At 36.2% G+C, this 15449-nt stretch overlaps 1 pseudogene; it reads right to left on the reverse strand.

Moving 5' to 3' along the window:
• Positions 1-10494: 10494 nt before the first annotated feature.
• On the reverse strand, positions 10495-11465 carry LOC119508250 (annotated as a pseudogene).
• Between the last annotated feature and the right edge of the window lie 3984 nt (positions 11466-15449).

Consider the following 15449-nt stretch of genomic DNA (forward strand, 5'->3'; position numbering starts at 1 on the left):
AGACATATACAGAACATTGTCCCCTAAAAACAGCAGGATATACATTCTTCTCAAGTGCTCATGGAACATTCTTCAGAATATACCACATGTTGGGTCACAAAACAAGGTTCAATAAATTTAAAAAGATTGAAATTACACAAAGCACTTTCTCTGACCATATTAGAACGAAGTTGGGAATCAATAACAAGTGGAGAACTGGAAAATTCATAAATATATAAGATTAAATAACACATTCTTAAACAGTCAGTGGGTCAAAGAAGAAACTGCCAGAGAATTCAGAAAATATCTCAAGATGATTCAAAATGAGCGTACAACATATCAAAACTTGTGGGATGCAGTGAAGGTAGTGCTGAGAGGGAAATTTATAGCCCTAAAATGCCTACATTAGAAAAGAAGAGAGAGCTAAAATCAAATACCTAACGGCATACCTAGAGGAACTAGGAAAAGAAGAGAAAACTAACCTAAAAGCAAGAAAAAGGAAAGAAATAATAAAGAATGAAATAGGAGAACTCACACTTCCTGACTTTAAAGCATATTACAAATCTACAGTGGAGAAAACTGCATGGTACTAGCAACAAGATAGATTTATTGACCACTAAAATCAAATTGAGAGGTCAGAAATAGACCCTCACATCTATGGCCAATTGATATTCAACAAGGCTACCAACTTCACTCAACTGGGACAGAATAGTCTTTTCAACAAATTGTGCTCAGAGAACTAGATTCCCAAATGCAAAAGAATGAAAGAAGACCCTTATCCCACACCTTATACAAAAATTAGCTCCAGGTAGATCAAAGACTTCAATTTAACAACCAGGGCTATAAAACGCCTAGAAGAAAATGCAGGGAATTATCTTGAAGATTTGTGTTAGTCAATGGTTTCTTAGACCTACATCCAAAGCACAAGCAATGAAAGAAGAAATAAATAGGTCCTCCTCAAAAATTAAAAAAAAAAAAAAAAAAAAAAAAAATGTGCTTCAAAGGACTTTGACAAGAAAAAGAAAAGGCAACCTACTTAATGGGAGAAAATATTTGGAAACTACATATCCAGTAAGGGCCTACTATCCAGAATATATAAAGAAATCCTACAACTTAACAATAAGACAACCCAATTAAAAATGGGCAAAAGACTTGAATAGACAATTTTCCAAAGTGGTATATGAAAAAAAATACACTTAATGCAAGCTATGTACTATAGTTAACAGTAATGTTTTAATATTCTTTCAGTGATTGTAACAAAGGTGCCACACTAATGTAAAGAGTCAATAATATGAGAGTATATGGGAACATTGTGTTTTTTTACATGACTTTTCTGTAAACCTACAACTTCTCAAATAATAATAATAATAACAAATTTTTTAACAAACATATTATGCTAAGTGAAAGAAACCAGACTCAAAGTACTATGTATTGGTGATTACATTTATATAAAACGTAAATATAAATAAACTTCTAGAGACAGAATTATATTGGTGATTATATAGGGCTGGGGAGGGATTGAAAGGCAACTGCAAAGGAATATGTGGTTTTTCTTTTTTGAATAGCAAAAATGTTCTAAAATTGATGGTGGTGATGAATTCACAATTCTATGATTATATTAAAAGTCATTGATTGTATACATTGGATAGATAGTATGGTATGTCTCATACTTTATATTTCAACAAAACTGCATTTGATAAAAGGATATGTTAGGCACAAAAGTCCACATAGAAAAGTCTGGACATTTCTATGAAATGTCCAGAAAAAGCAAATCTATAGAGACAGAAAGATTACAGGTTGCTTGGGGAGATTAACTGTAAACTGGCACATGGGATCTTACTTTACTGATACAAATACTCTAAAACTAGTTGTATAACTCGATAAATTCACTAATATCATGAATTGTACACTGAAAATAGGTCAGTTTTATGGTATGTAAATTATACCTTGATAAAATTGTTTTTACAAAGTATATTTTATTATTCAGGAGAGTTGGAGAATAATATTTTGTAAAGTTAGAGACTGCCCTGTCAGAAGAGGAAGTCACCAACAGTCAGCCTGGAAATGCTATTTAGCAGTGTCTATGAAAACAGTAGTCGGTGGTCACAGCCCTTACAGATGAATTGAAATTTCTGTATTAAGAAATAAAGCCATAAAAATATGAGAAGAAAACTTAAGACAATTTTGGAGAGGTATGAATCCATAAGCCATAAAAGAAATCACTAAAAATGATCAAAGGATGTGAACAATTTACAGAAGACATATCAAGTTAAATAGCAATAATAATAATAAAAGAATATTTTGCAATTTTGCTAATAATTAATAAAAGAGTCCAATTAGAAGAGGATAACATTTTTACCTATTAGACTGGCAAATACTTAAAACAGACCCTGTCATTTATTGTTGGTAAGAGCGTAAATTAGTACAGCTTTCCTGGAGGGCAATTTGGATCAAGTTAGTAAAATTCTGACACAAACTTCCATGCCCTGGAATTTATCCTAGGAGCTGTCAGCCCAGGAGCCCAAAGAAGACATGAGTTACCCTGCTGGAAATGGTGAAAAACTGGGTATAAACAAAATATCCATCATAGGTAGAATAGTTATATAAATTATAAACCAACCATACCAGAATGTTTCAAACCAACATTGTGCTGGTTTTTAAAAATGTGGTACATTTACATTAATATCTATTGTCATGAAAAGACATCCAAAATATGACATTAATTTTTTTAGAAAAAGCTGTAGAACACTATGTATATGACATTATTTATTATTATAATAAATATTTTGACATTATTATATATAAAAATATTTGACATTATTTAAAATAATAATATGCTTTTTAAAATCTGCAGACAATACCAAATTATTCACAGAGGTTACCTCTGGAGGGTGGGACTGTGGGGTTTTCACTTTCCATTTTACTGAACTTTGCTTTTTTTTTTTTTACAGTAAACACATTACTTTTCTAAAACCAAAAAAAAAAAGAAGAAAGTCTTATTTGACTTTCTTCTAACAATCAAAACAAGTTCATAGCTTTTCTGTTCAAAATGAGATTGCTTTCACTACTAACACCGATCCAAATTTTTTGCTTTTTTTTGCATCTCTTTTCAGGGCGCTGACTGTGGGGCCCCTCCCAGCTTCTGCTTGCTGTGCTGGGCAATGACCTACACTCCTGGGTAAGGCCAGCAAGCTGGACAGAGGCTGCACTTCTATTCTAGCCACACAAAGGACTCCCCATTGCTTTATGCAAACCTAGCCCAGCCTATCTGGTTCCCTTTGTGGCTACATTTTCGCAAACCAACGCAATCTGTTTCCAGGATTTTATTCTCTTTCTTTATTCTTAACACTCCTTCCTCACGGTTTCCACACATGTGGGCCTTCATTCAATGCTTATTCTTTTGAAGATTCACCCTCAGAAGAAGGTGACAGTGAAGTCCCCTCAAGTTCCTCGGATGAAAAACAGGACAGAAGAAAAAGGAACAGCCAGGCCACTGGGGTAGACCCACATAAAAACCCTAGAAGCCCACGCGGTGCTCACGAAACAAAGGCAATCCAAGCCTCTTGGTTCTGGCAAGCCATTGCTTCCCTCAGGCACTTTGGCAAAAAACTGAGGAGATAAACAGACTATGAAGAACTTTTGTGGAGGAGAGGGAGTGAGGAAATTCTTCTTGCATCTGTGTTATTCATGTACTTCATGGCAATCGATTCAGCTTTGTCCCTGAAAAGCTTTCAGCATAGCAGACAACATGAAGCTTTTGGTGTTTTCTTTGTTCAAGGTTAACTTTTTACAAGTCTGATATCCTCCCACTCACCCAGCCTTGCCACAGAGCTTTGGTATATAAAGCATTCCAGAGCAAAATAAAATGAAATGAAATAAAGCCTCTGTTGTCTGCTCCCAAGCTTCTCTTATTGGCATTTTAAAGCAATATTCAACTCCCCTATAGATGTAATTTTCCATCAGTTTTCTGCCCCAGGGTAGAACACAAAGTGCAGAGAGAAGGACAGGGAAAGAAACCCACCTCGAATCACCGTTATACTAATATATATCAAGGTTCAGTTATGAGCGCCCCTTCCCCCTTTGCTGCAAAGACTTTTTTTTTTTCCTTCTGCAAACCTGACATGAAGCCAAAGACTCCCAGTGAGGAAATATTTTCATTTAACTGTGCAAAGGTCAGACAAAAATGTGGTAAGGGCATTTTATTTTTCAACGCATATTAATCTCTATTTTGCTCCCCCACAGAGCCTCTTGAAAAGCAGAGTCAGTGCAACGCCTCAGTGCAGATTCCTGGCAGACACATCCCAAGGTTCTGCGGGGCTGCAATGACACAAGTGGTCAAGGGCGGAATTACACAGCTCACAGACCTTAGCCGGCCTGAAAGCTGTTTCCTCCTCCCTCAGCAGTTATTTCTTATCATGTCTTCTCAGACTTGGGAAGGAATCTGCTAATGAGTTCATTTTAAGGGTTAGCCCCTTAGCCCAATATGAATGCCCCAATAAGAATTCAACAATTTGCATCTGTGAAACTTGATGAAAATTAATGAACACAAGAATGATGGATGAAATGTCCAGGAAGAATTTGTTTTTGTTTTAGGTCAGCTAATTAAAAAAAATTTTTTTAAGCCATGCTCCCTTCTTTTCTGTGAAAAGAAGACATGGGTGGGTCATAATTTTTTTTGACAGAACTGATTGTGGCACTTTCCTCCTCATTTTCCCCATCTGCAGTACATCTGTGCTAAATAGCTTATAAAAATATGATTATTTTCCCAATCATAGAAAAAAAAAATCTATGTTGTGTTTACCAAACCATATAACCAGACTTATTATTGTGTCTTTCTGTGGTTTAATCTGTATTATATGAGGGGATCCTTTCACTTAAAATCAGTTACTGCCTTTATTATGGTCAGCAGGGAATTTGGTTTTGTACCTCAGTGATTAAACTGTCAAAGAATAGTCTATAATCACTACTCTGAGAATGAATCCTGGGTGGATGCCCAATAAAGCTCTATGTTGTAAAGAACTTTAATACATAGATTATGAAGGAATATGATAACAGATCCACTTCAGTATAGCCATAAAACAGTTTTTCATGTATTTTTAACCAAACAACCCACTTCCATTCCCCAGCTTCTTCAAACAAGTCCACTCCTTTGTGCTGGGGAGTGTAAAGGGTGGAGGCTCATTTTAAAATGCACACACTTAAACATACTTTCACTTATGTGGCCACTGAAGAATCAAGATTCACTATAGAAGGATTCTGCTTGTATGGGTTGCATTGTCATAGAAAAATGAGAATGACTTTTAATGCTTTGAGTTTATGCTATTTTCAAATAACTTGTAAAGTTGCTTTTTGAAATCCTAGATAAAACTTTCAAATTAACAACTATTATGTACAGTTTAGCCCTATGGCAAAGAAGGAAGGAAAGATTGGGATTTCTTTTCTATTTAAATCTTTCTGTTAAATCAGAAGAACTAAGTTCTCGGGGTGAGGGTGGGGGGTCAGGAAATAATAAAGGGAGAGAAGTAACACTTTAAATTAATATCCCTCCATAACTTTCCCTAAACCTCCTTTTGCAGATATTAAAAATAAAGTACATTTGGTAGATTGTTTTCCTTCCACTATTTGGAGTACATTGAAATCTTTCAAATGGCAGTTGAATCAAACATACTTAAAGGTATATTTAAAAAAGGCTTCTGAAGTAGGATAAGTAATGTTTAACTATTATGCATGACTTCTCTTTTATCCTTAAGAAAGTTCATATTCACCACTCAATTTTATCCCTGTGCAAAAACATGAAACACCATTTATTAACTATGGATTTTAAGTTTTGATTCTGCCTCTCATCAGAAAATTTGCAGTTAATTATTATTATTATTAGCTATAATAATAAATGTGCATTGAGAAAGTTTTCTAAATTCTATTCTTGTCTTGTAAGTGCTAATGTAAAAAGGAAAAAATGCGTAAGAGAAAATAATCTTTTCTAGATAAAACAAAATGCTCAAGTATGACATATTGCATAAATGGGCTTCTTTGCATGTTCCCTAACCTTTGAAAATGGAGAAGACTTAGTGTAATAGTGAAATTTGAAGTAATTAATGATTTCTTTTTAAAATGGTATGCTTTCTTGTCATTACATTTGAAATATAAATGGAAATGTCTCTTGCATTCTTAGATCAAACTATGTTTAACAATATTTATCTCCTTTCAAAGTTGAATTGAGAATTGATTCATGATTTTCAAAGTCAGAGTTCTGTTTCCACCTATAGCTGAAGACAAAAATATTAAGCAAACTTCATGATTAAAATGACTAAGTTATTTAATAACCTTGAAGTATAGTTGTTAGTTAAAGACAATATGAGGTTATTTATCTTTAATTTTTAATGCTGAATGAATTTGTCCAATAACTAAAATGATAGGGATATTTTGAGCCGTAGACCCAGAAAGTTTTCATAGTCATTCCTTATCAACAGAGAAGAAATCAGAAGCAATTTTTTAGGGTGTGTAATTTTTGATGAAGCACAAGCTTTTCCCCAATATTTTGCAGCTGGCCACTAAGTGGCTTGACCTGCCTGAATCTGTCTCACTTGGATAGGGATGACCTGTCAAATCCATCAAATGCTGATTGGAATAGATTACTGAGTTGATGGAGCAGCAGGATTAGGTCCATCCTTCTATAACAGACTCTGTAATCATGATGAGAGGTTATTGTTGCCTGGGAGCTCAAAAGAGACAAACCACACTGCATGCAAGGATCAACTGGAGCTCTTTGCTAAGCAGCCAGACATTGAAAAAAATACAATTCACACCCACTACAAATGTCATTAAACCCAGTAAACATTAGAAAGGTATGTTTAACACTTATACAAAGTACAGCTGGAACATTTTAACAAAAATAATGCATTATTTGGGAAGGTTTCAACATAAATTGTATCTTATTTTTGAAACTTAATGCTTCAGTTTGATTGAAATTAAATGTTTTATTTTGGCTTTTATAGAGAGCACAATCTTTTGAAGCAATATTCTAATTTTGTGTTAAATATAAATTATATTATTCTATTCATAAAAACGAATATATAAATATGATAAATGGACTATATAATGATTGCTCAAGCATTGAGAACTTAGACTTGGAAAAGCTAAGATATTGGATTTTACTGGGTGAAAAGCCAGTAAGAGGAACTTTTCATAACTTTAGCCTTGTTGAATGTTTTAACATAAGGATGTACAATTCAGCTTACTTTAAGGATATATTGCTTAAATATATGGTACCAGCACAATCATGTATGATAAGAAGGATTAAAAATGCATTTTCACTGGACTACCATTACTGAGGCATTTTTCTTTTTCTCTGACCTCTAGAAAATTGACTTTTTATTTTCTACTGCATTTCTGGTCTCTTTTAGTTCTCCAATGTAACTGGAACACTTTCTAAATGCACACGTTCCATCATACAGCAAAGCCTGTGTACCCTAATTGAAAGAAGATGTAAAATATGACTAGTCCATATAGAAACCTGGCCTCTGAAATATATAGAGAATTACTAGTGAGTAACGATATCCCCACGAGCAATATATTCTGACAATAGAAAAGCCAAAAAGCTATTTTCAATATGGTCATAACCATAGTATATATTACTAATAGAAAGGGATTGATTCTGCTAGGGAATAGGATTACAGAGCTACATTTACTTTTAATACAAGAGCTCTAACCTTCCTAATCACCCAAGGAATTTCCACTTTTCTTGCAAAGTAGAAATATGAGAGATTTGAGCATTATAAAAATGAAATACAATGTTCACAATACCTGTGGCCTGAAACTTCTAAATTTTAACATTTTGATTATCAAAGATGAGTGAGAAGCAGGGTGAACATCACAGGCTTAGAGTCTATTACATATACCCTAGGATGTGTTTGTGTGTGTGTGTGTGTGTGTGTGTGTGTGTGTTTTACCCAAAAATATTCTTAATGAAATTTCTTTGAGATAGGCATTCTTATCTTTATTCATAAATATTCTTATCTTTAGTTCATAAGTGGGGAAAACAAGGCTCAGAACACTTGTCTGCAACCACAGAACTGGTACAGAGGAGCTAAAATTCACCCCCAAATTAGTTCAGTTGAATTTAAGTAGATGAAATCAGTCAGATTAGAAAAGTTAGAAAACTTCTCTATGCACTGAGGCACCGTTTTTATGTGTGATGAGGTGTGATATACAATTGGCATTATTGAAAAAGAGAGACTGAAATTACACTTAATTACTTTCTACTCAATCATGGTATACTGTGATTGACTTCACGTCAATTGGTCCCTTAAAATCTAAGACTTAATTGTGCTCTACAAAGGACTGGGTTACGTTTTCTTTCTTTTGTATCCTCAGCACCTAGCAAAACGCCTAATTTATAGAAAAGATCAATTATATGGATGAATCAATGAGTACTGCATCAAAAAATGCATTGCTAATCTTAGCAGACCAAAAAGGAGGACTCAGACAACAATCCAACTCAAAATTCTTTTTTAGAATTGTTCATAAGAAACTAGTTGTAGACCAGTGATCAAAATGTTTATTAGCTTGCCAGTTCTGTCTCTACTTTATTCTTACCAGGTTTATGTCAAGCTCTACTTTGATTCTGTGTCTCCATGTACAAAACAGTATTTGTATCATTGAATTTTATTTTCTGAAATTATAGCTGAAGTATAAAACAAATAAAGTTCATGTTGAGGCCCTTCATGAAATCAAAATTAGCTTAATCACTGACTCCACACACACTGCTGAACACTTCTTGGGTAACAGGTGCTAAAGAAACAAATATGAGTAAATATATGATCCTTACTAAGTATATGATCACAGTCTAGCCATGGGAAAGCCTGAAAAAGACGACAATACAATGTTGTTGTAACTGCTAAAATAGAAGTGAGTTCTAGGTGCTAAGAAAGAATGGAATAGGGAGTAATCAGAGAAGAGGTGTGAACTGCATCTTGTTAGAAAAATAAGAGATTTCCAAAGACAATTGGGAGAATAGGCCATTCTAGGAAAAAGGTTAATGACAATGACGGGCACCATAAGCAAGGGTATACTCACATAGGTTTCCCTGTGATGTGTGGGCACATCCCAACACTGACAGCACAATATTGTCTGAAATTTATATGAATTGTCCCATATTATAACCCTGTGTTTGATACCAGCCTACACCTTCTGCTTCTTGCCTTGCTTTCTCTAGATTTTTGAACTTTAATTCCTTGTCCTGTTATTGAATCTCCATGATTCTACTATAACAAAACCTCACTGATTATGAATAAACTTGACCTGTTGCCATGCAAGCTGGGAAACCTGTACTGCACTCTGCTAGACAATGTCTTTGCTCAGCAGAAGCATCCGATTGGCCTTGAACAAGTCACTTCCCTTTCTGGATCTTGACTTCATGACCTTAAAAATCATCTCCTTCAACTCTTGGCTCAGATATCACCTTTTCAATGAGGGTTGATCCTGAATACCTATTCAGTAAGGCAAATTGTCGCCTGACCACCCCCTCTCAATTTCCTTTATCTTGCTCTGTTTTTTTTTTTTTTTTTTCATTTTTCCATAGCATTTTAACATCATCTAACATTCAATATGATTTACTTATACATCATGGTCATGCTTTATTTTTGTTTTTTACCAGTATACTCCATTAGAATGTAAACAACATGAGGGCAGTGATTTTTGTGTGTTTTGTTGACTGATTTATCCCAATAAACACTGAATAAATGCAATGAGTAGCCATGGCTTAATAAATATTTGAATGGTTGAGTTAAATGTATTCTTCTGCCTAACTTCTGTCCTTTTATTCCTTTTAAGTGGACTAGAATGTTATTTTACCCCATTATGTCATATAGTTTCCAATTTCAATTTATTTTTAAATAGATAAATGCAAAATAGCTAAGTCTTTTTTTTATATTTGGAGAATGTAGGGGGAAGTCTGTTTTTTTAATTGGTTTTATTGAGATATATTCACATACCATACCATCATGCATGGTGTACAATCAACAGTTCACAGTACCATCATAGAGTTGTGCATTCATCACCCCAAACTGTTTTTCTGTTGTTGTTTCGACAGTATGCATTTTATGACAATAACATGTACAGATTCAGAGCACTCTAAGGCTGTCTTTATATCCTAAAGAAAACAAACATTTACATTATTCATGAGTTGTACTGAATTGAAAAAAGGTCAATGGTACACTTACCCCTTAAGACAGGTTAAACTTTCATGGTGTGTACAGCTTTAACACCATCATTTGTTTGCAAAAGGAATAGAGAATTAAAAAAACAAAAAACAGAATACTTTTCTTAGGAATGGAAAAGTCTTTCATTTGCTGTTGTAACCAGCAAATGCCATTCATTAAATCAAAATTGGCAGGGGGCGGTGCCCCACATACACAGATCTATTTGAGCAAACCGACTAGTACACATTACAGTTTTAAAAATGAAGGTTATATACTATATGTTACAAGTCCCAACCAGGCAGTGTCAAAATGACATCTATTTCTTTGCTTGCTTTGTGATCATACCCCTTGGCGATGTTACGGGTCTAGTGGCATTCGGCTTCTTTTTCTCTGCAGGCTTTAAAATCTGAAAAGATCACATTAGCATTTCATCCACACTCATCACGGCACCTGCATTGTCAAACTCTCAACAATAATTGGGTGCAGAAAACAGAGTGACCAACTGCCTCTTGGCAAAAAATTCATATCCATCTTCCGCCATCTGATGGGCTCTACATATAAGATCCAAATCATGCTTATGGAGAAATTTTGCAACCACTTCTGCACCAAATGTGAAGGACACTCCTCTGTCAATTTCATCCCAGCCTAAGACATGTTCATCGGGGTCAGACTACAAGAGATCACAAAGAAGACCTTGATCTGGTACATCAGTTGGTCTCATAATTCACCAAATCTGCTTCATAGATTGAAGATCTGGTGATAAACTTCCATGACAGCAGAATATTTTCTCACCAACGATGGCTGCTATCAGTAAACAGTTAAAGCAGTCTGTGAAAGTTTTCCATAGTTTAGTGTTGTATCTTCTTTTACATTCATCATAAAATCCATAAATTCTACTGATGCTGGCACATTCGTGGTTTCCTTGGAGAAGAAAAAAATTCTCAGAATATTTGATTTTGTAGGCCAGTAAGAGGCATATAGTCTCCAATGACTGTTTCCCTCTGTCCACATAGTCCCCAAGAAACAGATAGTTGCTTTCTGGTGGAAAACCACCGTACTCAAAAAGTCGAAGCAAATCATAGTATTGCCCATGGATATCACCACATATTTTGAGTGGTGCTTCAAGTTCTAGTAGGATAGGCTGACTGAGGAAGATCTCATGAGACTTAAAGCACAATCCTCTGATTTCATTCTCCTGTAGCTGGACATTCTTACCAGGCTGGACCCTCTCACTTCCAGTAGCAATTGGATGATACTGTCGATATTGAGTTTATCTATATCTGCCATAGCCTTCCCACTGCCGACCCTACCGCAGCAGTGGTGCCGCCAGCTCGCACCCGGGACTCACACCTTCTTCCCCACACCACGAGCACAGAGGTGGTAGTGGCAGCAGTGGCAGTAGCTGCGGTGGGCTCCCCGCTAGCCACCCCGCTCCCTGCTTCCTCCTTCTCTCCCCACTGGAACTACAAGAGCCCAATCTATTTTTGAACATTTTTCTTACACCAGAAAGAAAAAAATAAGAATAAAAGATAAAAGTAAAAAGAACACCCAAATCATCCCCCTCATCCCACCCTATTTTTCATTTAGTTTTTGTCCACATTTTTCTACTCATCCATCCATAAAGGGAGTGTACTCCACAAGGTTTTCACAATCACACTGTCACCCCATGTAAGCTACATAGTTATATAAACATCTTCAAGAATCAAGGTGTTCCAGATTGCTAATGCTGCTGTTATGCAAAATACCAGAAATGGATTGGCTTTTATAATGGGGGTTTATTTGATTACAAAAGTTTACAGTCTGAAGGCCATGAAAATGTCCAAATGAAGGCATCAACACAAGTATACCTTCACTGATGGAAGGCCAATGGCATCCAGAAAACTTCTGTTAGCTGGGAAGGCACATGGCTGGCATCTGCTGATCCCAGGTTGTGTTCCAACTCTACTCTCAGCTCCTGTGCATTCTTCAAAGTGTCTCTCTTGGCTGCAGTACCTCCTTCTATCTGTGAACTTTTTTTATAGGACTCCAGTGATTCAATTAAAACCCACCCTGAATGAGTGGGGTAACACCTCCATGGAAATTATCCAAAGTTCTTGCCCACAGTTGATTGAGTCACATCTCCATGGAAACACTCAATCAAAAGGTTCCAACCTAATCAACACTATATATCTGCCCCCACAAGATTTCATTAAAGAACATGGTGTTTTGGGGGACATAATACATCTAAATTGGCACACAAGGGTACTGGATTGCAGTTTGATAGTTTCATGTATTTACTTTTAGCTATTCCAATACACTAAAACCCAAAAAGGGATATCTATATAGTGCATAAGAATGCCCATCAGAGTGACCTCTCGACTCCATTTGAAATCTCAGCCACTGAAACTTATTTCATTTCATTTCACTTCTCTCTTTTGATCAAGAAGATGTTCTCAATCCCATGATACTGGGTCCACACTCATATGGGGAAGTTTTAAAGGAGGCATCTGACTCTTGCAATATTTATGGAAGTTGAACTGAAACAGTAGAGCTAAAAGAAGGCTCATTGTCCCTGTTATAACCTTTATTTGACTTGCTGAGATGTGACTCTTCACATCAGAATGAGAATTAACAGATATAAATAAATATATAGTTGTTGAAAGGTAGAAAGACTTACAAAGAAGACTTAGATATCCAGTGGAGAAAAGTGAGCAGGCGTAGAGACAGTCACGCTGCTTCCAGCGCCTAAACAATGTTACTACTCAGAAAGGCCACTTAGAATTTTTCCCAGGGAAAGGTGGATGCTTTAGGCCTTTTGGATAATTTTAAATCACCTTTCTTTGTGCAGGAATTTAGCTAAGCAGCTCGATAGAATTTAAAAAGAGGAGATAGGAACTTAAAGCCCAAATCAAAGATAAAACCATTTACTTGTCTTGCTCTATTGTTTTCATATGTTCATAGATAGCAGATATTTTTTAAAGCTGTTCATCTTGCTCATATTGCATCAATAGTGTAAAGACTGAGAGCACCAGGGATGTTTAGAGGCCCACTCTACTACATCCAAATTACTTGACATAAGAAAATGTCACAATGTGCATGCTTATATGCGACCACTGACCTCACCACTGTTGAGTCAATTAGTCTGTTTTCAGCCACCTTTAGAACAATTTCCAAACATCTATGCTCTCAGTAATTCAAATCATTCATTTAGACAGCCTATGGAGATACACACATTCTAATTTGGTTGTCACTGCTGTGTACACAAGATTATGGTCCAGAACTAAACACATCGCACCTCTCTCTATTCTGCCTTTAGCTTTCCATTTTACTACTTTATACCTCATCACTGAAACTAAAATAATATATATATATATTTTAAAAAGTCAAACTGATAGCTCAGTATTCCTCTCTAAATATAATCCTTTTGTTTTGTCCTCCTAATATACCTTCCACTGACATGTCCCTACTCAATTCACATTGCCGTTGGTTTTTGCTAATCTTTTGTTCACTTCTGCTTGGTTATTGCCATGGAATCACATTATTGTGATGCAGATGCTTTTAGTCTGGCTCCTTTAATGCAGCTATTCTGGCAGCGGGGATTTTTCAATGCTATCCCTCATCTATGGTGTGTGAACATGAAACGCTCTGGGACTTCTCAGTGAGCACAATTAGCCAACAAGTGGAAATCTCCATTTAGAAATGCAATGGCTAAGAATATAGACAGTATGCAGGATTCTGGCATAAATGTAGCATGTCCAATCAGAATTGATCACTGAAACAACTGATGGTCTTGATACTGCTGAGCCCAATTGGAAGGCAACAAAGCAGGGAGTGAGTGAATCAGAAAATGAAGAAAGTACAAGTTGACACAGCTGACTGGCATTTCTTCCACATCCTAAAATCTGCCACCCATTTTACCTGCCAATAAACCCAATGAAGCTCTGGAGATAGACTAGGGGCATGGATTGTTGAATAATTCTACTCTACTGGGAACAGGTTTTAGCAATGCAGGAAAAAAAGGGTTTCATCCTTTGGGTCCTGGTTGAAAGTGAAAAAATTTCCAGAAGATGGATTTGCAAAATCTGTATGGAAAGCTCACTGATTTCACTACGTGAAAAGACACCATCTCTTGGATGTCAGAAGATGGCACCTTACAGGAAAGCTAATGACTGAAAAATAAATGAGAGTAAAAATCCCAGCTATATTTAAAGTTTGTTTTCTACTTTTCCTGTCAGGATGGAACTATTGGACAAGAGTGAAGAAAAAGGACAATATAGTTTTTAGTAAAAGATTTATATCACTAAGTTGAAGCACTACCTAAAATGAGACTTGGTGTCAGTGATTTGGATTTATATATATAAAGCCATCAGGGCCATTTTCCTTAGTTATAGAAGAGAAGAAGCTTCTCTGGGTGAACAGCAGTCGAAACAGCAGCAGCTTGTGAGCACTTGGTCATGCTAGCGCAGAATGGTGGCCACACTGAAAGTGGTCACTGCAGTTGTATGGGGTCTGGAGAACAAAGTGTGCCACGGTCACAATTCATGTCATGATGGGGTAAGGTTGTTTCAGATCCATCCTTCTAGGTCCACCAGGTCAGTCATTTCTACTCTGGAGTCTTTCTGCTTCCTTGGTCCTTACCTAGAAGACAACGCACAGCTTCTCTCTTTACTTAAATTACTAATATTTACCTTGAATTTCTGTTTATCCCAATGCCCAGATGGAGCGTCAGTAAAAATGTCTAAGTGCAGAGCTCCCTTTTATAAGATCTATTTTCATCTATTCACTGTTGATTCAACCTTCAGCTCTCTCATTCCCTATTGTCCAGAGAATCTATTTTAGTTACAGGGGAAGAAAATTCTGCTTTGAGTTGTCCCATGCTTTCACAGCTTCAAGTTTCTTTGGGTCCTACTATTTTCAAACCTAAACCCTTACTCTGTTTTTCAGTTGCAACAATATTTTCCAGAGGTACAGTGTGCCAGTTTGAATGCATTATGTCCCACAAATGCCATTATCTTTGATGCAGTCTTGTGGGGCAGACATATTAGTGGGGATTAAGTTGGAACATTTGGATTAGGTTGTTTGCATGGAAATGTGCCCGACCCAACTGCAGGTGATAACTCTGATGAGATAATTTCCATGGAGGTGTGGCCTCACCCATTCAGGGTGGGCCTTGATCAGTGGAGCCATATAAATGAGCTGACTCAAAGAGAAGGAACTCAGTGCAGCTGTGAGTGATGTTTTGAAGAGGAGCTACAGCCAAGAGGGACACTTTGAAGAAAGCACAGGAGCTGC

Source organism: Choloepus didactylus, chromosome 13 (assembly GCF_015220235.1).
Source record: "Choloepus didactylus isolate mChoDid1 chromosome 13, mChoDid1.pri, whole genome shotgun sequence".
In the NCBI taxonomy this organism is placed as follows: Eukaryota; Metazoa; Chordata; class Mammalia; order Pilosa; family Megalonychidae; genus Choloepus; species Choloepus didactylus.